This window comes from Cuculus canorus, chromosome 5, assembly GCF_017976375.1.
Source record: "Cuculus canorus isolate bCucCan1 chromosome 5, bCucCan1.pri, whole genome shotgun sequence".
Taxonomy (NCBI): Eukaryota; Metazoa; Chordata; class Aves; order Cuculiformes; family Cuculidae; genus Cuculus; species Cuculus canorus.
In genome coordinates this window covers 23,855,219-23,882,949 of record NC_071405.1, presented here as the reverse complement: position 1 = coordinate 23,882,949, position 27,731 = coordinate 23,855,219, and the positions used below count along the sequence as shown (strand labels likewise).

The following is a 27,731-nucleotide window of genomic DNA, read 5'->3' as shown; positions in this document are numbered from 1 at the left end:
TGGTTTCAGAATCCTGTATTTTGTCCAGTAACACCCTGTTTCTCTCAGCACTGTTGCTGCTCATATTTGCATCTCATAAAATATCTGGTTTTCATATTATACTTCTTCTTTCAGAATGGCTCTAACCTTCCTACACTGAATCATTGATTTTATATATATATATATATTTAATAAGATTCTAAGACCTCTAGATGATTTCTCAGTGGTTATTTATGCCTGTGCACTCTCCTAATGTAGTGCCAGAGCGCTTTAACAATGACATTTTCTGCCAATATTGCAGATTTTTGAAGAATTCTGCCTGGCACTAATCACGGTGATGTTGCATTAAACGCAGGCACAGTCCAGCCTGTTCAAAACTTACTCCAGACAAGCGTTTTTCTCGGTGTCTCCGCTGCAGTGCTCATGGTGCCACTGGGCCTGGAAGGGGTTTCTGAACTCTGTGCAGTGAAGCGGTTCTGCAAGAGTTCAGGTGCCAACGGGGATAACGGGGAGGATGGATGGGAAGGACGCAGCGGTTCCCTGCTGAGCCCCCCGCCGGGGCGGCTGACGGTGAGCGCGCCCCCGTGTGGACGCAGAGCGAACAGCGCTGCAAGCCTGCCAGAGCGGGGGCGCTCTCCTCCGGGTCAGCCAACAGGGACAGGAAACGAAGTTACTCAGATCTTGGGGAAAATTAGTTTGTGCGCAACTCGGTATATCTTCCGCTGTGCCTGGAAAGATCATAGAACAGACCCTCTTAGAAGGTAGATGGGCAGCCTGATCTAGTGGGCTGTCCCTGCCCATGGCAGGGGGGTTGGAACTGGATGAGCTTTGCTGTCCCTTCCAACCCAAACTATTCTATGATTCTGTGCTAAAGCACATGGAGGACAGGGAGGTGATTACTGGCAGCCAGCATGGCTTCAACAAGGGCAAGTCTCGTCTGACCAACCTAGTGGCTTTCTATGATGTGGTGCCTACATCCCTGCCTACATCAGGGAAAACCAAGGGATGTAATCTGTCTGGACTTCTGTAAAGCCTTTGACATGGTCCTCCACAACATCCTTCTCTCTAAATTGGAGGGATATGGATTTGATGGGTGGACCATTTGGTGGATCAGAAATTGGTTGGATAGTCATATTCAGAGAGCAGTGGTCAACAGCTTGATGTCCAGATGGAGATCCGTGACAAGTGGTGTCCCTCAGGGGTCTGTACTGGAACTGGTGCTGTTTAATATCTTCATCAAAGATACAGACAGCGAGATCACGTGCACCCTCAGGAAATTTGCAGATGACACCAAGTTGAGTGGTGCAGTCACCACACCAGAAGGACAGGATGTCATCCAGAGGCACCTTGGCAAGCTGGAGAAGTGGGCCTGTGTGAACCTCATGAGGTTCAACAAGGCCAAGTGTAAGGTCCTACGCCTGGGTCGGGGCAATCCCTGTTTTCAATACGAGATGGGGGATGTTGTGATTGAGAGCAGCCCTGCAGAGAAGGACTTGGGAGCGCTTGGGGGTTGATGAGCATGAGCTGGCAATGTGTGCTCACAGCCCAAAAGGCCAACCATATCCTGGGCTGCATCATAAGAAGTGTGGCCAGCAGGTCGAGGGAGGGGATTCTGCTCCTCTGTTCCTCTTTTGTGAGACCTCATCTGGAATACTGTGTCCAGTTCTGGAATCCTCAATGTGAGAAGGATATGGAGCTGTTAGAACGGGTCCAGAGGAGGCTACAAAGATGATCAGAGGGCTGGAGCACCTTCCCTGTGAGAACAGGCTGAGAGGGTTGGGGTTGTTCAGCCTGGAGAAGGGAAGGCTCAGAGGAGATCTTGTAGTGACCTTCCAGTACCTGAAAGAGCTACAGGAAAGCTGGGGAGGGACTATTTACAAAGCCTTGTAGTGATAGGATGAGGGATAATGGGTATAAACTGGAGAGGGGCAGATTTAGACTAGATATAAGGAAGAATTTCTTCACCATGAGGGTGGGGAGACACTGGCAGAGGTTGTCCAGGGAAGCTGTGTCTGCCCCATCCCTGGAGGTGTTCGAGGCCAGGTTGGATGGGGCCTTGGGCAGCCTGGTATGGTGGGAGGTGTCCCTGCCCAGGGCAGGGGGGTTGGAACTGGGTGGTGATCTTTAAGATCCCTTTCAACCCCAATTATTCTATGGTTCTATGAAATGTAGGTAAGTATTTTAAAACATAAATTTGTATCGATCCTCCTTTATGCATAATTTGCACAAGACAGATAAGACATTGAAACACAAGTGCTTATTTTCTAGTTCTTAATATTGTTTTACATAATTATTTGAATTCAGAACAGCTACTCTTGTCCTACAGATTGGAAACAACATGAGAACTCCAGTTCTTCACAAAGGTGTCTATGAAGTCCTCCGAGGGATCCCATACGTTGAAGCCGCCATGCCTGTGTCCACAAAGTGCTGAGTAAGTTTTCTGTACAGGCAAATTGCTTTGTTTCTTTGAGTACCAATTTTCCTATTTCTAAATTGCAGCACTTTACAAGAACTTAAAAGAATCTGTTCACTGTGTGCAATTCAGTCTGAAAAGATTAAGGAGAGGTTTACAGAATGCAAAGGTTTTTCTGGTTTATGTAGTATTCTGCCTGATAGAGATTTTTTCCGAAGAGTCTCTCAATTTGAGATCTCTGCCAGTGATGCATTAAAATTTGCAAAATAGGCATTATGTATTTTTCTCTTTTATTTTTATGCAATTTCCTCCTTTCCATATGTAGGACCCAACAACTTAAGTCACACTATCTTTTCAGCAGCACAATTATTTTAATTTGCGTGAACTTTTAAATTCAGCTCGAAACATAATCTGCTTCTTCAGAATTCCCACAGATCCAGCTACAACTCCTTTGGTTTAGCTACAGCACCTGTCCCTTTTTTTCTTAAAAACTTTTCATTTTCCAAACACAGAAAAAAATATCATTTCCTGAATATTACAGGTGACCATGGATTACTTGTATTTGACCCATTAAAGGAAATACACATTTGAAATCAGATATATAAGAATTACTGCCTTCTTTCTCCGACATATGTGTATTGGTTGCTTTCTCCTGACTTTAAGTTCATTCCAGCTTAAGTGTATCGTATACTTTTATTTTATTGCTAGGTTATGTAATACTAGTATAATGGCTATGCAGTTATCTCAGCTATTGATGTGTTATTTCACTTCAGAGAAAGACAATGGTCACTGTTTACAACAGAAGAGATCATAAACTGCATCAGAACCCAAACCTCCCAGTGTCTGTATTTCCAAACACCAGATTCTTGCCACATGGAATGTTTTTTCACCCCCAGAGTAATTTCCTCTGTGTTTATGGAAATGAGGTACATATGCGAAAAAAGTAATGTTGCATTTCAGTGTAACCTTACTTTTTGTTGTTGTTGTTGTTTAAGGAAGCAGATGGTCCAGATATGTTGTTGGAACTGTTTTGGAAAATTCCTTGCTGATTTCAGTGGAATCAACCTCAAAATTATTAGTTTCATGCATTTTTCAATTACGAGACTTGGGGTTTTGCAGGGTTTGTACCATCTCTGCCAATGGTCTCCTGGTGAGACTTTATGAAATAATAGTTATTAGGCATCAGTACCATTGGCATAAATTAATCTTTAGTGAGGAAATCCTTCATTTTTAGTGTTCATGGAGACTACTCCAGAAGGTGTCTGTAAGTAATTTTTGGTTGTAGGGAAATCTTGACTCAACAGGAAGAGGGTGTTTTAATATACATGGATCTGTATTCTGTCCATTTGGTCTATGCACAGAAGTTTACAGGCAATTACTAATACAAATGGCACTTTTACACTTGATGGAATAGATGTGTACTCTTTTAATGTTAATTAACTAATAAACAGTCTCTGTAGTGTCTCTGCCTCCTAAGTGTGCATAATATTCAGCAGTGACTGTTCATTTAACAGGTGTGGTTTCCTAGTGATGGAAGCAACTCTTTTCAATTGTTAGTAAGTCTGGGAGATGAAAAAATTATAAAATCAAATGTGTTCAGTCACTCATAAGTAATAAAGGAAGCATTTTCTTCACTAAGGCAGGTGATTAATTTAAATCTACATTCACAGTGAAGTGAGGCATGACAAAGCTCCTGCATTAACCAGTCTCCACACACACCTTGTTAATGCCATTTTACATTAAACATGTTCTCTACAGAAATATTAATACTTCCTCTTGATAAGTTCAGAGTGAACTGCCAGATTAGAATAGTTGGAAGACAGACAAGGTTCATATAAAGTAGTGGTACTGTGTTTTATTAGATATGTAGTTTGCAGAATCAAGCTTGTTATAGCACAATCCTTCATCTAATTGAAGAGGAGCAGGCTTCAAGCAGAGTATTATACTTATACCAACATACAAAGACAAAAAAGGAAAGTGTAGTATGTCATTGTGCTAAGCATGAGGACTCATGCTTCATTACTTGCTGAGAGGCCACCAAGGACATAGCAAGCTTATCAGTCATATACCATGTATTCCTTTTTCATCTGGTGCAGATGGCTGTAATCAAACAGCTCCTGTATTGTCATTGTATGGTTTAAATCTTGACAGTAAGATTATCCTTTCTCATTTTTTATTTTTTTGTAGTGTGCTCTCTATAGCATCCTAAGACAAAATTGGCTTATAAAGATGATATTGGGAAAATAGATTTAATTTAATTACCTTTTAATTCATCTGTCCACTTGAAAAAAAAAAGGTTATCCCATGCAAGAAAACTTTAGAAGTCACTGTATGTGACATAGCAGTGATTCATCAGTCTAAGAACTGTTGATTTTAGTTGAATGTTTTTGTACTATACTTTGACACAAAGGAGAAGAGAATATGACATTTTTTTGTAGTGACACTCCTGTGAGAATCCAAGGATTTTGCTCACTGTTCCACTAATATAGAGTGAAACTTAGCAACTTAAATGTACATGTATAAATGTCACTGTAAGAGGTGTATACTGATGCTTTAGCAAGATGTAAATTGTGTGAGAAAAAGTATGGAAGTCATATTTTGGCATTGTTTCTGCCATGTTTTTAGTTGAACCCTAGGTCTTCCAATCCTATAAAGAACTATAGAGACACAAAGCCCTTTGTTCCTCTAGAATCTCCTTAAATTTATTAGACGTAAGTATCTTAAGAAAAAATATCCAATTTTGTTCATCTCTGAATTTGTTCTAAAAAGGGGCCTTTTTCTTCCCCTTACTGATTTACTAAAGAGTGTTCCTTTAGGTCTGTTTCAAAGCAAGATATCTGATTGAAGTACTAAACCTCACTGCCACTCCTCTATCAGCTTAAGCAGCATGACTTTTGAACTCTTCTCGTATTCATTATCTACTTCTAGTTTATTGCCTGTATTTCTGCTTTGTAGTTGTGAAAGTTTATGCCAGGTATGAGACTCAAACAGTATGTGTTGTCAGTTTGTACTGTGACCATTGGGGAGCTTTGCATCTAATTACTTTGAGTAAGTCAAAGTCTGATAGGCTGAACATGAGGAAGCTGGATGTTTTACCATCAGTGGAGGGCAGCTGTCAAAAAAATTAAATAACTGTTGCAAAATATCCTTTAATCTGTAAGGAACAGTTTGCTTGTCACAAGTGCACAACTTCAAGATTTGGTTTGTGCAAGAAATTGAATCAAGAATACTGTAATTGCATGGAGGTATGCCAGGCTGTTGCATATATATGACTGTAGGTATATTTTAAATGTATAAGCTGGACTGTGTGTGACAACTGTTCTGCATTCAGAATAATATTCAGAGAGTAGATAACTATGAATCCTCTACTACCAGTCTCCATTCTACCACAAAGAGAGTAGACTGACCTCTGTACTTAGAGTCCCTCTACAGATTCCTCCAGATTGATTGTGCTCAAAAAGGCTTTTTAATCCAGCTTGTGTGGCCAGGCTACGCTTGCCTGGTGCAGTGGGCGTTGAGCATTCACTTCATGCTTGGAACACAGCTGGGTCCCCAGTGCTGCTGCATAGACAGACATTACTGTATATGAAAAATTACATTGCTGACTTAAAACTTTTCACTTAGCCACATTGAATTTCACCTGCCGTTTTCTAATAAGTCGCATAATCCATCCCTTTGCAACCCTGCATAGTTGGACCCTATCTGTACTATGCTTAGAATTATAATTGACGTTCACCATCTTGCTTTTCATTCTTTTCCAATTCAGTTTTGAACAAACTGAGCACGAATGTGCTGAATGCAAGGACTATGGGACTCTACCAGTAACCTGCTCCCTGTGAGACACAGTGTTACTAATGGTACTGGCATAGCTAAGTCCTCTTTATATTCTGGTACCTGACTGTTAGTGTTCTGCTGATAATGGCATAATCAGAGTATTATACTTGATGAATTAATTTAAGTAGTACTAACTATCATCCAATAATATAATCCTTGTACCGTTTAATATTCATTTTTCCTGACTCTTTAAATTATCAGTAAGAAAATGTTCTAAAGAAATACTTTGGTTGCTATTTAGAGATTTTTGACAGGAGTCACACAAGTCAACCAGTGCTTCCCTATAAAAAGGAAATACTTATGGTATCATAGTATCTCATAGAAACTCCTCATCAGTTTTCAACTCAGTAAGATTTAAAAGTTCCTACACTTTTTAGAGGCAAAATTTTCTTCTTGGCAGCTTGTCAGAGTCCAATACTCTCCGACCAGGTTCTTTTAGATATTCTGTATGAGGAGGCTTTCACGTTTAATATAAAATTTACTTATTTGGTGTATTTGACATTACATGGGGGTTGATTTAGCAGAGTGATACAGCAATGAAATGAAATCACAACACAACCATAATATAGCAGTTGTAATATTAAACTGTAGTTGGATCTCGATGCAAGAGTGATTTGCATAACTGGTATCCATATGCTAAGTCATGACATTGGTCATCCCCAGTCACCTGGAAGGAATAAGTGGATTGAAGGCAGCTCAAGCCCATTGTTCTCTTCGAAGTTTATTATTCATTCAATTTTTATGTTTTATGTTGCGCTGAGCTACCTGTGCACCACCCCTACCCAACATCCAGTGCCGGTCTGGCTTGTGAAGACATTATGAATAGTCTCAGAGAAACTGATGATTCACTGGTGCAGCTGTCTTATCTAAAACCAAGGTTACCCTCAAATCTATTTGGTATCGAGGTAAATTCTGTTTTCTTTATTTTAAATCTTCTCTGAGCTCGCAAGTTATTGCCCTTCTTGGAGCCCTCCTCCACTGTGGGGTGCGCTAGCTGAACTGCCAAAGCCCCTGCTGAGGCCAGAAGTCAGAGGATGTTGGTGGCCCTACCACTGATGGCTTTACCTTCTTCAAGCAAGAGTAATACAGAAGTCCTTGCCAAATCCTGTCACCATAAAGCCCAGTGTGCTACAAGCAATCCGTTCTTGTGAATAGTGAGGGATGACAGAAGTTGTTCTCTGAGTAGCAGCTCTTGCCTCACATTTCTGCTGAGCTCGTAACCTAAGCTTTTAAACTCACAACAGTTTGAATTTAAATTCATTAAGACTTTTTAAAGCATGCATATAGATGTGGTGATAGTTGTCCATACATAAACAGACCCTTAAATAGTATTTTCCTTTTAGTTGTCATATGCTTTGAACATAGTAATATAACCATTTTAGAAATTACTGTACTATGTTGTCATAAATTACCAGGTGATTATTAGCACTCCAAAATCTTTGATGAGCTCACAAATCACTTCAAGATCTTATGGAAGCAAAATCCACTACAGTTCAAAGTCAGCTGCCTGTATTTTAATCACCTTCACCAATGTTATAATGTTACGTGTGTTATTAGGTTAAGACAGGGGAGTGGAATCATTGCTCCACCGATTTGCTTCATTGCTGTCTGAGTGGCTGTGTTATGGATCGTTTGTGGGGCTGCAAATTAGTTAAGGATGAAAATGTTAACTTTAGCAGCATATCAGTTCAACTAAAAGAATGAACTAGTAACTGAGCCTGGTATTTCATTATAATGTGTATGAAATTGTATGTTCTTTGGACACAGAGGCACTAAGCACAAACTGGGGGCTTTTTCTGTCTTTCTGAGCCACATTAAGCCAGTGCTCAGGCCATGAAGCTTAGTGTCTTTCATTTTACTTAGTGTTTATTCTGCTATTTCTTGGCTTTCTGCTCCCCTTTTTGTCAGTTTCTTTTACTCCTACTTCACCGTCACTGAGGCAATGCTCCCTTTCAGCCAATCTCTGCTCTTGGGGCATAGCTTGTGCTCCACTTTTCCCCATGACGTTGAGGCAGAGGCTGCCTCATATTTTGCCTCTTTCACAAAGAAGCTCAAATTATTTTTTTCATTGCTCCTAATAAAAGGTAGGTTTTGTATCTACCAGTACCATGAGTCTAGGAAATTCATAACACCCTCATCTTTTTTCAAGTCATGGTCTTAATGAGACATAAAGGAACATCATTGTAAACAACTCCTTCCAGCAAGGCAACAAACATCTAATTGAACATTCTATGCAGTCTTACCTATATTTATATGTTTGTTTGTTTGTTTGTTTTTCATTTGGGTTTCATTAACACCACCAGATTAAAATGATACATTTGGATTGAAATCTTCATGGCGATTTCTCTTTCCTTTTTGTTTTTTGTTCAGCTACTGGAGAGCAGTTTCTTTTAGTGAGCCCCTCAGGGATTATTATCTCCCCACAGGCAGAGATCGAAGTACATCACTGGCATCCAGCCTGTATATGGTCTCACATGACATTACTGGGCAGAGGCTCCTCTTACTCAGTGGTCAATGGGAAGTCATCAACACTCCATCCATTATGAAATAAGCACCCTTGTATTAGCTCATATTTATTTGTGTGTAAAACTGTGCACTTGAACAAGGGTTGTCATGAAGCAGTTTTGTCAGAGTTTCACTGTAAATAGTTCTGAAATAGTCTCAGGAAGAGAATCATGAAGACTCAGGCTATGGGTATGTTGGGGAAATCAATTGATCTGTAGTGGAAATGTTCTCTTTTGATGGGGTAGAAATGCTGACAGTGGTTACCCAATGTAGTGTCTTCTAATTTAATAATTTTTTTTAAGTTCAGTTAAATAATAAGGAATTATTCAAAATGAAGGTCAGGATTGGGCCCCAATGCTAAAATTTATCAAGCAAACTTTAACTCCGTGCTTTGCTTTCCTTAGGTAAAAATGGATTTAGAAGCATAGATGTGGAAAAGGCAGTAGTGATTCCATGAAGCAGTAGCTTCCTAACCACAAGAATTCTAGACGGTAGAACTGCTATAGCAGAGCTCACCATGCATGGCAAAGTGCCTTTCAGGGAGAGCTTTACATCCAAGCAATGGTTCTTGTTTGACTTTGGTACTATAGGTGGGAAAAAATCATACCTGAAGTTGTAAAGGTGCAGTTATTTGATGCAAGACTATAATAACATGGCAAAGAATAGTATGAAGTACTTGGAACTGAACATAACCTACACTTTCAGGTTCAGAGCAGTCCCTCAATATACAGGTAAGAGACTTAGCAGTTAGTCCTTTTTTAAACATGTAGTTTGTGTGCAATACATGAAATGGGCATTAGCTAGTTTGTGTGACATTGCACAGCCAAATAATCTCAGCAAATGTAAGCTTTAGGTATGTCTACTGAAGTATTTCTTCCCTGTTTTCAAACAATATTATCTGGGCAATGTATTCTAAATGCTTATATTCAGCCAAAAGTGCATCTTACCAGATTCCCTCTCCCCTGTCTTTTCTGTTGAGAGGTAAAAGCACTTCACTTTGGCTGATATGAAATCTTTCAAGTCTCTTTCAATTTGCCAATGTCCATACATGTGTTATCTTTTGTCATATACATTAGCAGTGGCCTCATTTAAAGTCTTGAGATACCTATAAATATAAAATCTATAGATCTATAGATTCATCTGTGATTTATATTCAGTGCCTGAAAGTTAACTTGAAAAATGGCCAGCATTCCATTGATTTAATTAGACTGCACATATGACCCTTGGCTTTCATCAAAGAAAAAAGGCTTTCAACAATTTTAAAATGAAAACTATACACATAAGCATAGTTGAAGACATTTAAAGTAAAGGTGAACTATTTATTTTTTAAAGTGCTTATTCATTTTCTATTGCATGTGGACATAGACACTGCCCTGATACACATACAGAACTTCTTAAATAGTTGGTCCTTAGCAGATCATCAATAATAGAATCAATAATAGAATAGAAGCAAAGATAATGCAAGTAACAGACATCAGTGCTTGAATAGAATCTTACTCTAATAAAATAATGTGTGTGGTTTCACTTGTATGGACATAAAATTCAGGAAGGGCAAAGGAAAACATTAACAGTAGGGAGTCTTAGCACTTTTAAACTGGTTTTTTACTAATTTTCTATGGTTCTTGATTATATACTTGCTTGTATATAAAATTAATGTATGTGGGATTGTTTTGAGAAAAATATTACAGATTTTGATAAGCTGCTTCTTGTAAAGCAAATTATTTCTACTGGTAAAAGTTTGCATGGTAAAGCTGTTAGGAGGAGATTAATGTAATCTCTAAGATGAATCTCTCTCACCAGACTTGAGAAGGGCAATTCTGCGGTAACTGGTGCTGACTAGTTGGAGTTGGAGTTTACCCTGACTGGTCTTTCGATGCAAATATGAGCATATGGTAGAGTAATTAGCGGTGTGCAAATCACTAAGGAAAACCAGTGTCTAGATAGGAATTTAACATTTTAAATCAGGAGCACAAAACACTTCAAAGACTTATTTCCTAAAGATTACAGCATTTATGAACACAGATCCCTTTGGGAATTCAGGGAGATTTATGTTCTTGGATCCCCAAGTCACATTTGAAAATCCCAAATCTCAACAGTGGAGAGGAGACCAAGTCTCCTCCTGTGCATCTGATACGACGAGAGCTACACCTAACCTATCTGGAGAGGCAGGAAGGAATTCAAGGTATTCTTGACACCACAGTACTTTATCCTATGATCATGCTGGGAGTAGGTGACTTACCAAGATTCCTACATAGTTCCATGAGGAAATTTTGCGTGGAAAAAATATGCACACTCTTCAGGAATGCTAAAATCTTGATGGGCAATTTGTTAGTTTCAGGCCATTATTAGTTTCAGTGGCACCTTCCCAAACTTTCTGCCTCTTAAAGGAAGAACAAGCAGATGTGCCGCTGCCACTGACACTTGCGTACACTGTAAATGTACCAACAATCTTGCACTGATTGCTGTGGCCCAAATTGTTCCGTCCCATAGCTACCAACTGAGTCTCTTCTCTGCGTGGAAGTCCCTCATTCTGGATTCACTCACTGCACAATGACTTTGCAGCTTAATAATTGAACTCTGGTCTCTGATCTTAAGACTATTGTTATTAGTTACTGGAGTGAGAAATCAAAACCAGTTCCAGCCATCAGCCAGGAACTTGGGACTCTCCCCCCCCGTGCAGTGCTATCGGGTTAAACCGTCATGCTCCTCCATGCATGCTGTATTTCTGGCTTCATTTCCCTGTGTACATGGCTAACAGCAAATATTTCAGCAGTGGGAAAGATGGAGACAGAAATGTGCTCACCCAGCTTTATAAGGTAACAGCCTCTTGAGAAAAGCATTTGTACTCAGGCTGCGGAGGAAGCTGAACCTTTGGGCTTGTACTTTCCGGGTGAGTGCTCTGACTAGTAGGCTGTACTGGCAAAGATCAGCATTCCTAGGAGCAGCTGGTTTTGGAAAACTAAAGTGGCTACATGAACATTCAAAAACTGAAAAGGCGCACTTAATATTCATTTTAACCTGACTCAGTGTGCCAACCCAACAGATGCCCTTAGGAAACTGATGTGCCACTCCACTTACAACTGGATCCCTCTTAAGTTACGTGAGAGCTGGGTGGTTACTTGCATAGGGCATATCCACGTAGTAATGCTCAGAAGCAGTGTTGAAAGTACACTGCGGCAAAGGCAATAGTCATCAGAGGAAACACAGAAAATTCCATTTAAACATAAGAAACTATTTCAGTATGAGGGTGCTAAAACAGCAGCTGTGGACTCTCCATCCTTGGAGATACTCAAAACCTAACTGGACGAGAACCAGAAAAGCCCTTTCTAGTGAGTTCTATTTTGTGCAGGGGTTTGGCAGTCTCCAGAAGGCCCTTCCAGCCTCAATTATTCTGTGATTCTGGGAATACTGGGAATTTGAAGGTCAAACAGAAAGGCAAACTCTGTCTTCAGACTCAGCTTTTGGTGCCTGGAAATCAGATAAATCCTATTTTAAGCACCCAAGTCCTTACTTCTATCAAAGAAAACCATCTTTGTGCAAAGAGAACTTCCTTTATATTTGCATGTATTTTCCTTCATGCGCTAGTATGGATAATCTCAATGTGGGGTGTTAAAAAAAGAAAAGAAATAAAAAGATGGAGGGAGCGGGCTTGTAAGAAATAATTAAACCCAAGGGCTGGAGAGCTCGAAGCAATGGAAGTCAGAAATAGATTTTTTAATTCAACACTTTGTACAGATTTTGAGGCATGAAATAAGTGGCAATGGAAAGGCTACAGACAAAAAATTAAATATGTTTCTGCAGTTACTTTCATTGTCCTTGGCTGCAATACAATGAAGGACTAGTTAGCCAGTCAGCCAAACTGGCAAAGCAATTACTGAAATTGTGGAGGGAGTAGTCATAGAGTTCCGATGAAGAAGTTTTCCCTATTCCATTCACGCAGCTTTGCATGGAAGTAAGTTCTGGAGCTTGAATTAATTTTTTTTTTTCTTTCCTTGGGAATTTCTTCAACTACAGGGAACAGAGTGCAGAATATGTATCTTCACTTTCTTGCTCAATTTGACAGCCTATTGAATGTTTCCAATGTGAAACCTTTCACAGGAAGGGTTATCAAGCACTGGCAGAGGCTGCCCAGGGAGGTGGTTGAGTCACCATACCTGGAGGTGTTTAAAAGGCAGGTTGATGAGGTGCTTGGGGACACAATTTAGTAGTAGACAGGTACGGTTAGAGTTGATGATCTCTAAGGTCTTTTCCAACCTAATGACTCTATGATTCTGTGAGTAACAAACCTTGTTGTTGGCAGTCTGTCACTACTGGAAGTGAGTGCAAAAAGGTACAGGGATGAAATGGACAGTTAAACACTGGAATTATATTCTTGCAGTTCCTTCATATCGTTCTCGAAACAGCCGGTTTCGTTCTGAACTTTCTCAGTTTGGAGTCCTTTTCCTATTTAATTACATAGAGGTGTGCACTTAAATATAGATATCCATAGACGTAGCTCAGAAAGATGAAAGGAGATCAAACTATAGGCAATGGGCAAGATTGATCTTTGTAAGGATGTCTTCTGAAGTATCATGATAGAACAGGGAAATCTTAGCTGAGTGATGGGACATTACAAGAACTGGAAAATAATCTGAGAACTCTCTCACACTGACATGTCATTAGAAAATTTGTAGAATAAATCAGTTAATAGTTAAACAGTTAAATAGTAACTAACTGCCAGGGCATAGAATGGTCATTCAAGAATTTTAAAAATGAAATTCCTCAGTGAAAATTGTGGTGTGTAACCTGTCATTTCAGTCAGGAGAGCAGAAGATGAAAGATGTGCCACCAGTTTTTAAAAAGGACTTCAGGGGTTATCTAAGGAACTGCAGTACCCGAAGTCTGACTTTCATGGTGGCAAACTGACTGAAATTATTGTAAAACAGAACTGGTAGAAATTCAAATAAATTAAAATATGAGGTAAGATCAACATGGATCTTGAGAAAGGAAATCAGTATCAAATATAGCACTCATGAAGCTCAGCTAGTGATTCTTGCGTATCTGGATTTGTAAAATGCTTCTTTGAGAAAGGTACCTTACTAAAAGCTCTCAAATAAGCTAACCTGTTATGAAATGAATGCAAAGATCATCCATGAGCTAGTGTCTGCACAGGAGATCCAAGTAAATTATCTTTTTTTACAAATAATAAAGGAAACAGCCAGTGGAGTACCACTGGATCTACAGAGGTCCAGATCCTCCTGCACAAGCTATTCACAAATGACAACAAAAAGGGTGTATACTGAAGCAGGAAAGTTTGCAGAAGATAAAAAGTTGTGCAACAAAGTCACAACTAAAGCAGACAGTGAGGAGTTGAGGTAGTTTTAACCAATTCAACTAGACATAATGCATGCTTAAAAAGTTGAAACAAATGCACTTGAAAGAAAAGCACATAACAGAGAACCCTTAGATGTTACTACTCATGGAAAGGATTTGGGAACTTCAATAGCCAGCACCGTGCGCTGTGGCAAGAAAAGACAAACTGAAATATTTCCTTATTTAGTGAATAGAGAACAAAACAGTAAAACATCACAATGCTATTGTACCAACCTTAAATCTCAAATACGTGTGCTTCAGGCCATTCATCTCAAAGACTACTGTAGTAGCACTAAGTAGAACACAAAAGTTAAACAGTAGTTATCAGAAAGAATGAATAGGTTGCGTACAAGGCAAACTGCATAGGACATGCATTCATGGAAAAGAGATTATTAAAGTTGGATAGCACATGAAATCAATGGTATAAAAACCAGTGAATAGTTGTTTCCCAGAAGTGCAAAAGTTATATAGTAACTTGACATGAACAAAAGGAAACACTTTTTTTTTTACATATTGCTTAATTTAATTGCTGAACTCCTTGGTAGAGGATGCTTTGGAAATCCAAGGTGAGGATATGTTTAAAAAGGGATTGGACAAATATATGGAGGATGTGACCATTGTCTGCTGTTGAATTCAATGGTCCTAAATGCTTTTAGAGCTGATTGTCAGAAATAAGGCCCACTTTGTATTATCCTCTCTCTTACACTCTTTCTCTGAACAGTCACGACTGGTTACTGTACAGAACACTGAAATAGATGGACCTTTGGTCTGATCAGTGGGGCAGTTCTTACAGTCTTGTGACAGACACTGCTTCTTTGGCGGTGTTCAGTGTCATGCTGAGACAACATCAGTTGAGCAATACGAGAAGTTCAGTATAAAAATAAAATCCTTTTGAAAGTATTCTTTCCGTTTGTATCTCCTACCCCTCTCTACTGTGGCAGGCATTGCCAGTAGCTAAAAATACACAAGACCATAAATAACATCAGCACCAATCGTGTGTGGCAGTGATCTGCTTGTACTGTGCCAGTCCACATCATTTCTGTTATTAGTTTTACCAATTCGTAATTGGCAACTGCTTCCCCCACGTACTCTGGTAAAAGTATGGCATTGCCATATATACTGAAAACTAATAAATTCAGGCTTTGTTAGATTAAAAGTAGAAATATTAATTCTTCAGTCAAAGACACCTAAGCACATTCTGCCATGAATTCATTCTTAACAAAAAAGGGGATAAATTAAATTATCTCCTCATCATTACCATAGGAGCATTACAAAGGGAGAAAGCCAGTTTTGAAACGAGCAGCTTTAAGATAAACAAATTCAAACCAGTCCCTTTATACCCTCTACATACACTATGCTAGTACGCAGGAGGAGCAGATATATTAGCTAGTGCAAATACAGTATTTAAGATATCCTTTTAAATGGCTATCTTTGGTTTGGGAGTACTAATTTTCACATCGTAACTATCTTTAGGTTATATCTACGATAGCTGTGATTATCTCAGAAGTAGTATGTATTTGTGACACAGTAGTATGTGTTATAATACTGAAGAGTAGCCGTGTACATGGGAAATCAGTTCATTACATTTCTCCAGTTCCAATGTCTGCTGAACTGTGTCTCCAGAAAAATCCAAAAGATGAAAGTGGTTTTCCTCTCCTAAAAGAACTGCTGGTAAGAAAGCTAAGCAGCCATTAGGTGATCTAGGAATTGGTATAGAAAGGCAAGAACTTCTTAACTTTTGCATTTGTTTTAGGAAAAGAACCAGAATCATGTCTATGTTTATCTGAAGAAGTTCAACAACAACCTACCAATTTCTATAGCAGGAATGCATTGTGCAGAAATAAATGAACATGCAAAATCAAACACTAGATTGAAAAAGAACATAAAATGAGTTTATTTTTAATAAATGCTAAAATATGCCTTTTGCTATTTAGGTTGAATAAATTAAGCAGCTGACTTCCATGTAACCCCATGAACTCCTGGGGTTTTATTTTTCAGTAGAGTGTTTTGGGAAAAAAAAAGATATTTCCCTTAGGAACCCTAAGTTCTTCTGCTATGAAAGATCTGAACCAAGATAGCTGGAGGCAAGAAACAGCGTGGTTCCCAATTATGATATCACTCACTGTACTACTATTAGAAAAGTACCATTTAATTGCAATTCCATAAACATTGCCTGTTTAAATGGCTGAAGATTTCTTTTGCTAAGAAGATTTTGTTTCATCTTGTGAAATGTATTGTCTAGAGTTTAAACTATTGTAAACCTGCATAGTATGTCCTCTTTAAAATGTAACTTAATAACAGAAATTGTTACAGTTACTGAAGTCAACCAAAGACCAGGCTGGGAAGGCAAAGGTAAAGATAATTGGAAATTATAGAACAGTTTTTACACCAATAAGTCCATGGCAAAACCCAGTAATTTCAGTGAAACCAGGAGTCACAGTCTTTAAAGGTCATTGCATAATAACGGAAGCCAGAAATCTTTCTAAGTCTTACTCTAAGAAAAGCATCCCTTTCCCCCCATACTGTTACTTTTCTCGTGTCCATGCCTTCACCATAGTTTGTGATTTTAGTGGTTTCTCTATATAGTTGTTTTGCAATATCATCAGGAATCATTTTCCCCTTGCCACGTCTCATGCCTACAAAGAGGCCAGACTGAACTAAATCACAAGGCTGTGTGTAGGAATCCCCAAGTCACTTCCTGGGAAAACAGTGTCTGCAATGTGAAGAAGGGGCACTATACATGGGATAAACTGGAGGCTGACACATGTTGATTGATAGGAGAAGGCTTTCGAGGCAGTGTAAGACAGGAAGAAGAAGGATAGTAAACAAAATTTGGAATTTATTTGGCTTGAGGAGGGAACCAAGTTGTGTAAGACCTTGCAAATGCAGAGATTAGTCCTAAAGCAAGGAACATGGTAAAGCAGATATTTTAGTCTAGGGATGGATATGAGCAGAATGGCAGGTGAGGACATAACCTAAGCACAAATCGCTTGTGTGTGCTGAAAGGAATCAAGAGAACCACAATAAGGATAGAAAGAGGACAGCTGCATGAATGATGGAAGGAGATGAGCATGATTAGATCCATGATTTCCTAGGTGAGAAGGTCAGGGAAGGGATTTAGTGCTGGTCCATGTGATATATAAAAGGTAACAGGAAAGCAGAAATCATAATCCCAATGATTTGGGATTATGAGAAGTGAGAAGCACAGAGGAAAGCAGGAAGGGATCAAGGCTGCAGCTTTACTGACTGGAATTAGTCTTGTTTTCCTTTATCTCTAGTTGCCCTAGAACTCCCCCATGCCTGCAAAGCACTATGAGTTCTTTAGGTGATCAGGGCTCAAGGCTGGCGGTGTCTCCAGTTTCAGGGCCCCTCAACAAATGCCAGTTGGCAGCTGGCTATTCTGTTGTCCCCATACATATGCATTAAATTGAATGGTTCCAGTAACTTATATTTAAAATACTAGAGAATGTCTTGAAATCAGTGAGCCTCAAACACCTAATAAAAATCAGAAACCCCCCAAAGTCTGATAGGCAACAAAGGAAAGTGAGGAAAACATCAGACCCACAAATCTTTCGTGCGCTGCTGCAAGAATCTGAAGAATGCATCTGACACCTCCTGCTGCTGTTTATATACTATGTTTGCCAAATGGAGGAGGAGGTGGGGAGGGATGTTAGATTGTTTATTCAGCTTATCCTCAGTTTTGGACTCCCCAGAGCACAACCTCGTGCAGCTTTCACAGCATCCTGAGACAGCTGCTGACCCAAAGATGTAAGTCCATGGCTTCTGAAATGTCTCAGTCTGTAAGAACAGCACCTACAGCCATCTGCAAGGAATTTGGTCTTGTTTGGTAATGGTTCTCAAGATCATCCAGCATTGATGGTGCTCACTCAGATTGAGATGGAACCTACGAATGACGAGTCAGGTACGAACCCTGCATGACATGCTATGTTTTTACTCCCTTTCTCATGAAGCTTCAGTTTATGTATTTGGACAATCTCTCACAGTCAGCAGCTCACTCTACTGATCCCTGAGCACTGTGTTAGAGACAGGATTCCAAAGAATCCAAAATATCTCTGTCAATGGTGAATGTAATCTGTCACCTAATGGTCAGTGCCCCACAGGAATCAGTTATTGGAAAAGTTAGAACAAAACAAACAAACAAACAAAAAGAAATTAATGAATTCTTTTTCCCCACCTCTCTGTAAAACCAAAAAATACATCGGGTGTACTTAATACACCTGGGGAAAATAAAAAATTGAAAATATATTTTAAATGTTTTTTGAGGGTTTTTTTTCTTTTTTTTTTCTAATATATTGATGAAGCACCAGGAATGTTAAAAGACTATTCAGGAAAAACCACCAGACTACCTTATGTAATCCAGAGTCTATTTTTGTAAACAGGTCTCTAAGTTCTGTGATTTTAAATTAAAATAAATATTATGACCAGAAATGGGTATAAACCACAATTCCAGACCTAAACATCATTTATCTTTGAGACAGTTTCTATTTGAATTGAAATATCTCTTCAACAACACATTTATAATTTCAGTCCATACCTAGATGGCATAAATTAGGGTTTATAATCCATGCATCGTGTAGAATTTTAAGGTTGCAGTCCCAGAGACTATGAAGGAAATTTTGATGAGTCTTTTGTGTATAAACCTTTGGAATATTTTGCTTTAGATATCTTGTTAAAACCCTATTTTTTAAAACTAACCAGTTTATTCTATACATTATCACCTAGGGTTTTTTTGCCTTAAAAACAGGACTTATTAATGTGTCATTATCTTGACACATGGATTTTAGAAGAATAAGTAAGCCTTATTTGAATGAATTGAATGATACTAGTTGATTTCGAACTCCCTAAATGCCTCTGTGGAAGCTGTCTTCTCCTAATGCACCGCCTTACAGGAATTATAGTCTGGGCCCATATCACCTGTTTAGAGCTGGGCTGTGATGATGAGACTAAACCTCCTGCAGTGGGAGGTGGCCCTGCTGCCCAAAATAGGAAGCTACACTTTTATTTCAATCTGACTCACAAGGAAACCCTTCTTATTAATTCAAGAAGAAACAAAATATGTAAAGAGACCTAGCTCTTGGTCTGCTTAATAGCAGACCTCTTGTGAGCACTAGAACGCAAAAAAATTGCTGCCCCTAGTCAAAATTGTTAGGCAACTGAAGGCCCTTATTTAAAACTTGCTTGACTGCCTTTAAGAGCAGCATAGGTATGTTCCCAATCTTACTTTTGCTTGATTTTATACTATAAAAAAATGAGCAATTCTTATGAACTGATTGAAAATGGTGTTAAATTTCTGTTCGACAAAGCCCACATTTTGTTTAATTTTTTTTCTGCAAAACAAAGTATCATCAATGGTGATGATGATTTCTTTCAGAATGGATTTGGGTTTTTCCATTTCAAAATATCAACTATTCCTGGACTTTCCCATTGTCACCTGTCCAATGAATTTCAGGTACCATAAATAGACTGTAATTTATGTAGTTTACAGTCACTGAATGCCATTGTGTCACTATAACTGAGGGTTATTTAACAACAACAATTATACCATTTTATATGAAAAACAAATGAGTTAGTTACACATAAAGTTTCACCTGCAGAAGTCCAACCTCAACTGTTTTGTTGATCACTTCCCTGATCACATATTTGGTCATTCGCAGAATCAGTTTCCCTTGAATGTTGCATTATAGTTTTCTAAACACATTAAGCTGAATCCATTTTAGTCAAATTCAAACTCTGTCTAGACTGCACCTGCCAGTTATCCAGAGACCTGGAACCCCTGCAGCCCCTGATCTTGGCCGACCTCGTCTTAGCGTGCATCTCTAACAGGAGAATCAACACAAGGACTGCACATCAATTCCCACTCAGTCTCCAGCCCTCTGCCTACCTGCAGAGAATTTTCCACGCAAAGATACTATTGGCCTGTGACTCTTGTGACCCCACAAAGCTTTACACACAGAGGTCCTTCATCAGTATATATTATTTCTTAAGACGATATTTATTGAACACAGCTAGAAAGTGCTTTTAAAGGGTCATTATTATTATCTTTGTTGTTCAGTCGGAAAAATGGTATCATACAAAGATCTATGCTGGGGTTCGGGGCTTCGTGATTCAATGTTTTGTGAAAAAACAAACATAGATACAGACCTTAGCACAGAACATCAGTAGTCAAAGCAAACACAAAAACAGTAGAATAAGGAACTAATAAAATGTATATAATTCTAGCTCAGCATTTTTACAAAATATGATGTTACCATAACACAACCAATACCTACTATGTAAAAACATCTTTTTTGATATTCCATCTCTGAAATTGCCTTCCTGTGGTGACCCTCCACCTTACAACTTAGTGATTTTGATCTGAAATACTTAGGCAGGACAAAATTTCTGCTGAGGTTCCAGATTATTTGCATCTGAGAGAAAAAGGATATATTGTTCTGCTCTGTGCTGAGAACAATTTAAATTTTGTATTAGAAACAATACATTTAATCCATTTAATCCATTAAAACTTAGATACAGAATTTTAGTAATAAATGAATAACAATTCTATTAAATGTTTTCTTTTTCAGGTTTATGTTGATGATGCTGTGACTTTTCCTGAAAAAAAACATTTTATTTGGGTATTAGCACTTTTATTATTAATGGGCATCATCTTTGCAGCATCTCTGAGAAAAAAAATTTTGAGGGAATCATAAAGAACAAAGAAACATAAATTCAGGAGGAACAACAAAGGATCACCATTAAAAACTTCAAATACTGCAGCTGCTACTTCTGCCTAGATGGGGGAGCAGTGTTTTCAGATTAAGTACAGGAAGATACTCAAAAGAGAAATTATTTCTTTCCCTGCATGTTTATTGAGTCTCTTATAGATGCTTTATGTTAAAAGTAGCTCCTGATTTCATAATATATTACTAATCTTCTGAAATTTTAATTTTTACAATGTAACTCCCTTGTTAGAATTTAACATATGATTTTCAAATTGCTTTTGAAATCTCCAGAAAGTATACATTTACAAGATCTTTTATGCAGAAGATTTCAGAAAGTGTAAAGAATTCTTTTTTCACCATACTCTTTTAGTCACTATTAAACAGAAATAAACAGGTAGAATGGGGATATATTCTTATAGATTCTCTCATGATTTTTCTCTCAGCTTCCATCACCAGTGAGAACATCATAAAGAAATCCTATTAATTAAGAAATCCATATTAATTGGTTTAGACAATTGTGAGTATTTAATAACTTGTAAGTAAATTCTACATAGTCACAAGCTACAATGATGATTAATGAAATATTGTGCACTTACACCGTCTTTGCTAGCAATGTCCTTGCTAGCAATGTCCAAGCGTGCTCTTAGTCACATTTATTCAGTACTATTTATTAGTCCTGTTTATTTCGGACTGTTCCTACTCGTATTGGCATGCATCAGACAGCTGCACTGTAGACGCCTTAGGGCCCTGCAGCACGAATAACTGCATTCACGCTACACTTCAACGCACCAGGGCGTGAATGCTGCCAGAACCCCTTTGCACCTCACTGTGACAGACCTTGCTAGCACACACACCGTTCCCAACCTTCTTCCTCCTGCACATCCGCTGATAATCCCCACATGCCACTAATGCCTTTGCCCATTAGCCACAGAAAGTCTCTTATCTAAGAACTCTGCTTTGAGGCTATCCATATTCTCTGCAAGAGAGCCTGGCAGTAGATCAGGATATTGGACTTCAGCATCCACATCACATGGCAGCAGAGCATTGTGTCACTTTCTTAAAAGAGTTATGAAAAAAAGACCTCTTTGTCTTGTATTAACCACCCCACCCATTTGCTGGACGTGTTGCTCCACAGTTCTTGTATTGGAGAAGACATTAAACAGCTGACCCCCGTCATGTCTTTCAAGATATTACAGATGTCTGCTGCATCCTGTCTATGGCATCAGACAGAAAGGAGCCAATATGTATGGAACATCAGGGGATTAGGCTGGGAACATAGAATGAGGAGATACTGAGATGCACCCGTTACAAAACAATTTAGATTGTTATTTCTTGGTGAGCAAGAAGTCCAGTTATGCACTTGGTCCACTTAGCTTCGCTTTTGTCTGGAGAAGTGATGTGATGTGAGAACAGCATGCATTTCCCTCCTCAAATGCCAAGCCTCTGTAACTGCAGAACTCATTCACAGATTACAGAGCCTGGGTGTCAGGTTCTCACCTCTGCTTGGTAGCTTCATATGCAGAATGGAAAAGGCTAGAGCAGACTTAGATAATTAGTAAAGTAATCTCTAATAGTTGGATGTGTTCCCAATCTGCCCGCTATTCACATTACCTAGTTGTAACTTGTACCACAGTTGTTCCTGCTCTACACAAGTCTCAAATTATTTGCATTTTTAAGCCCATCAGTGTCATAAACACTGAAGTGACTCATAGCTTTTAAAACAGAAGAAAAATAAATAAGCCTGTATTTGAGTTGCTGTCAGTACAATGGCTGATTCTAAAATACTTCCTTCAAAAAACTTATCTTCCCTCTTTTTTTTTCCAGAACATTTTTTCAGGTTTTTGACTTTTTTTTTTTTTTTTTTTTTACATTCAGTACATTCGATTAAGTGCAGAAGTATTGTTCGCTTCACCAGCTTTTGTCTGGGAACGTGAATCTGCATCTGATCCTAAATCTACACAGGTCCAGTACAGTCATCCCAGATGCCTGCTGTAATTGAAGAATCAACCTACTGAGAGACTGTGTGTGAGCGTGTACAGATGAATGTCTTATCTGCCTGCATCCATGTGCTGCAGTTTTGCTCTGGCTCTGAAAACATCCCTTCTCCTTCTCTTGGTCTTTCTCCCTTTTCACTCCAAATCCACCTATGTTGTTTGTTCTTACGCAGACTGGAAACAGCTTTAATTGTTCTTACACTCATCCCAGGATGTGCCTAAAGTAATGAGGAAATTATTTTAATGAGAATATTGTATCCATTAGTAATTTTTCAGTGATTAGGTAGATATATAATAGGAAAATGGGGCTAGTTTTTACTGTTCTGGGTAGCTGATGGACTTTCAAAACTTCTTGGAAACAAAGTGATGACGTGGATCTCGTACTTCGTGCCTCTCTATCTCATTTTCTCAAAAGAGCAACCATATGGGTCTAAGTGAAGCCTGTTGCAGTTTGAATTACAGATAAAATACTGGAAATCCTGTACAGTGTAATCAAAAAAGAAAAAGGATACACATGGGAGCAAAAGTTAGCAATAGGAAGAAAACGGGAAAAAAATACTCAGCAACAACCTACTAACAAGGTTTACTAATACAGTCAGCAGGCCCAATAAAATGTAAAAATAGAAACATGCATTGCATGGGGATAGCTAGCATAATTCAAATGTGTCACAGTTCCTCCACTCAGAAAAAGGGGGATTTTCACTACTGGATGAAAAAATGACCCAGACATGTTCTCTGTACCCAATAACTTCAGCAGTGATTTGACATTCGTCAGTGTTTGATGACAAGGCCTATATATTTGATAAAGTATAGCATTACCAGAGAGGCATACAGGAATTGAAAACAAATACAGCCTTTGCAAAACTATGCAGTTGCACCAAATTCTTCAAAGGAAGCCTTGCTTGGAAGACTAGGATCTTTTCACTGCTGTGAAATTTAAGACAACAATATGGGTTGGAAGAAAAGAGATGACATTTCTGTTGAGGGGATTCATATGCACAGTATGTAGGAGGAAGGGTAACAGAATTTTAACTGACATACACAGGGTCAGGTTTGTGGTTCAAGTACAAGAACAGAGTTACTGCTTCTAGGGGACCTGTGGCAGGATGTGAAATCTGAGCAGCAGCGTCTGAGACATGATTCATAGGGTATGCCGCGAAACAGTGCATGCTGCAGGAACCCAAGATGTTTAGGTGCAACAAATGGATCTGGAACAAATAAAGTTCTTCAGAGCAGTCCTTTCTGACCCTTTTCAATTTCTTAAGACCTTTTAACAATGAGGATACCAGAATTATAGAACATGGCATTAAAGATATCATACTTCTAGTTCTGATGTCACATACTTCTACAGCCCTGGTAAAATTAAATATGGCCAAGGACATCAGCTGGTTACTCAGGATATGGAGAAGGCTGAGGTACTCAACGATTTTTTTGCCTTCATTGGTAAGGGTTCAAGCCACACCAACCAAATATCAGAAGTTAAAGGCAGGAATTGGGAAATCGAAGAACCATCCACTGTAGAAGAAGATTGGGTTTGGAACCTGAGGATGCACAAGTCATGGGACATGATGAGATGCATCCATGGGTCCTGAGGGAACAGGCAAATGAAGTTGCTAAGGCACTATGCATCATTTTTGAGAAGTCACGGCAGTCCAGTGAAGCTTCTGCTGACTGGAGAAGGAGAAACAACCCGATTTTTAAAAAGGAAGACCTGGAGAACTACATGATGGTCAGCCTTACCTCTGTACCTGGCAAGATCATGGAGCAGATCCTCCTGGAAACTATGCTAAGCCACATGGAAAATAAGGAGGCAATTGGTGACAGCCAGCATGGCATCACTAGGGCAAATCATGCCTGAGAAATCTGGTGGCCTTCTACAGTGGGGTTACAGTATTGGTGGATAAGGGAAGAACAACAGGCTTTCCAGAAAAATACCTGAGAACTATTGAAGTATATCACCACCCTTACAAGCAACTTTATAAAGTAACAAGAAATTAAACAATTTTTCCATAAATCCACATCAGATGTTACTGCTATATTCCCAACTTGTAATTCCTTATTGCACCCAGTATCAATATTTATTGTCTGGGATTAATGTCAGATAAATCAGTCTACTGCTCTGTGTTCTGACTTGTCCGATTTGAATATTTACAGTCTTCGCGTCTTGCAGAATTTCTGCAATAATTTAAACTTTATTAAAGATTAATATGGTTTCATGCTTCCTGAGATTACACACACAAACTCCTTTAGGCCTCTCAAAATCAAATTCTTTAGGATTTGTGTACTTTAAAATGTTTCTCTCTAAGAAAAGCTGTTCAATATTCTTCTTGTTAATGACCAGGAAGGCACTTACTCATTATCATATGACACAAATGCATCACACATCCTTTCAAGCACAGAAAAAATTTATTTGTTAAACAGTTCTACTTTTTTTGTTAACACTTTTAAAAAAATCTAAACATAAAAGGCCTAAGATTTAGAAAACTTCAGCTGTTCCTAAAACTACTGACCATGTACTTTCCTTGATGTTCTCATCCATTTTTCTATGCTTTACAACTTGTAATCCTTGACAGATTTGCCTTTTTTCTGCTTCTAGTATATATTTATTTCAAACTGGTGTGTTCACTTCCCTGCTAAACCAGAAATGTATCTTTCTGAATCTCCCATCTTTCTTTATCTCAATACCCTGACTTATTTCAATCAATTTCTTCTTTACAGCTACCTCTTACTTTGATACAGTTTTTCTCTGTAATGTTCTTTACACCTACTCAACCATTTTCCACACGTTTCCTTCAGGAGCAAGTCCAAATATATGTCTTGGGAACAAGGAGACATAGCCATTTGTCCCTGTGTGTGTGTATAGCACAGATTGGAACCTTGTTTGCAGATAGTGAATGTAGCCATATCTAAATACTCAGGCAAGCACTTTCATACTAGTAAGCATCTTTGCCTTAATAAAGCCTGAAGTTGCTAATTTCCTTAATAAGATTTTTATTTGTCAGAAAATAATTAGCTAAGGTTTTAGGAATTCAACAAATGCATAGCTCCAAGTTATACTTCTGATCTGAAGTTCCTCATAATAACAGTGTAATATTGTTTCCCAAAATTATGAAAGAAAACGTTATCTTGTTTTTCAGCCTTAACCACTGTGTGAGAGGCCTGCACTGGTAAACTCATTTTAGGCTTACTCCTATTACATTGGTCCATATACAGTTACTTTCCCATGAATATGAGAAGTTTAAAACTGTATTGAATATTCCATTTCCTCACTTTTTACTCATTTCCTGGTGGGCCAAAACCTCTATCAGGGCAAGGTCCTTGATTATTTACAGGAACTAAAGGAGCCTAACCTTTTAACACAGTTAAGAATGGCCTCTCATAACCCCTGAGATATCTCCTTCTGGACACAGTCTGCCAAACTGGAAATGGAAAGAAGGAACCGAGATGTGACCTGACGCACTTCTGCCTTCTAACTCATGACTCTAAGAAAAATAAGTTGTTTTTTTCTCTTTCACATCTGCCTTCCAGCACGGAAAGTTGCCCCTAATGCCCTTAATGCCAACCTTACCTCTAGAATCACTGAGGTAGAAACATTTTTAAAAAATAAACCTATTGGCAATTGCAATGAGTATTGAGATAAAACCTGACAATTGAGAACTAGGGCTACAAAGATGATCAGAGGGCTGGAACACCTCCCATATGAGGACAGGCTGAGAGAGTTAGGCTTGTTTTGCCTGGAGAAAAGAAGGCTCTGGGGAGTCCTTATAGCAACCTTTCAGTACCTGAAGGAACTACAAGAAAGCTGGGGAGGGGCTTTATACAAGAGCATAGAGTGATAGGCTAGGGGAGAATGGCTTTAAATTGGAGGGCAGAAGATTTAGACTAAACTTTAGGAAGAAACTCTTCACAACCAGGGTAGTGAGGCACTGGCACAGGTTGCCCAGGGAAGCTGTGGATGCCCCATCCCTGGAGGTGTTCAAGGCCAGGTTGGATGGGGCCTTGAGCAGCCTGGTCTAGTGGGAGATGTCCCTGCCCATGGCAGGGGGCTTGGAACTGGATGATTTTTAAGGTCCCTTCCAACCCAAACCGTTCTATGATTCTATGATTCTATGATTGTTGGGCTAAGCATTGTTCAGCCTGATATCAAAACAATACAAGGCCAATGAAAATAAGCTGAACCCAAAATTTTCATACAGCAAACTATGCAAACTGAAATCTGATTGAAATTCATGTGGTCTATACTTAAGCTGATGGCCACAAGAGGGTACAATTTGTAAATGGTAGAGGAGTATAACCATCCCACAGAAGTTTTCCTAAGTGACACCAACCTTTTTAGTAGTCACAAATATCCATCTCCCAGACTGCCCATGAAAAATTCTGGCACAGCACCTCCCCAGGCGCGTCCCCTCGGAGGCTGCACGGGTCCAAATGAAGGCAGACGGCGCCTTTCTGTGCATGGTGCCTCCATAACCCGTAGTTCTCAGACAATGGAATCTTCCCAAACCTTTCATTGCACTAGCCAAGAACACTGTGTTAAGAACAGATAAGCACAGCACACCTTCAGCTACGTTATGGATATCTGAACAATAGTCTTTATGACATTTGTACTCTTTACCAGTCATAGAATCATAAAATAGTTTGGGTTGGAAGGGACCTTAAAGATCATCCAGTTCCACTCCCCTGCCATGGGCAGGGACACCTCCCACCAGCCCAGGCTGCCCAAGGCCCCATCCAACCTGGTCTTGAACACCTTCAGGGATGGGACAGCCACAGCTTCCCTGGGCAACCTGTGCCGGTGCCTCACCATCCTCATGGTGAAGAAATTCTTCCTTATGTCTAGTCTAAATCTGCCCCTCCCCGGTTTATACCTATTGCCCCTAGTCCTGTCACCACAAGCCTTTGTAAACAGTCGTTGTGTCCCGTCCCCCCCCC

At 39.1% G+C, this 27,731-nt stretch overlaps 1 long non-coding RNA gene across 2 annotated transcripts; it reads left to right on the top strand.

Moving 5' to 3' along the window:
* Positions 1-17,799: 17,799 nt before the first annotated feature.
* LOC128852213 (uncharacterized) lies at positions 17,800-26,448 on the top strand. Of its 2 annotated transcripts, none has more exons than XR_008449920.1 (3): positions 17,800-18,005; positions 20,668-21,322; positions 22,721-26,448. It is a non-coding gene; the product is annotated as an uncharacterized LOC128852213 (long non-coding RNA). The 2 variants fall into 2 exon arrangements; XR_008449919.1 differs by having other exon boundaries at positions 22,681-26,448.
* The last annotated feature ends 1,283 nt before the right edge of the window (positions 26,449-27,731 follow it).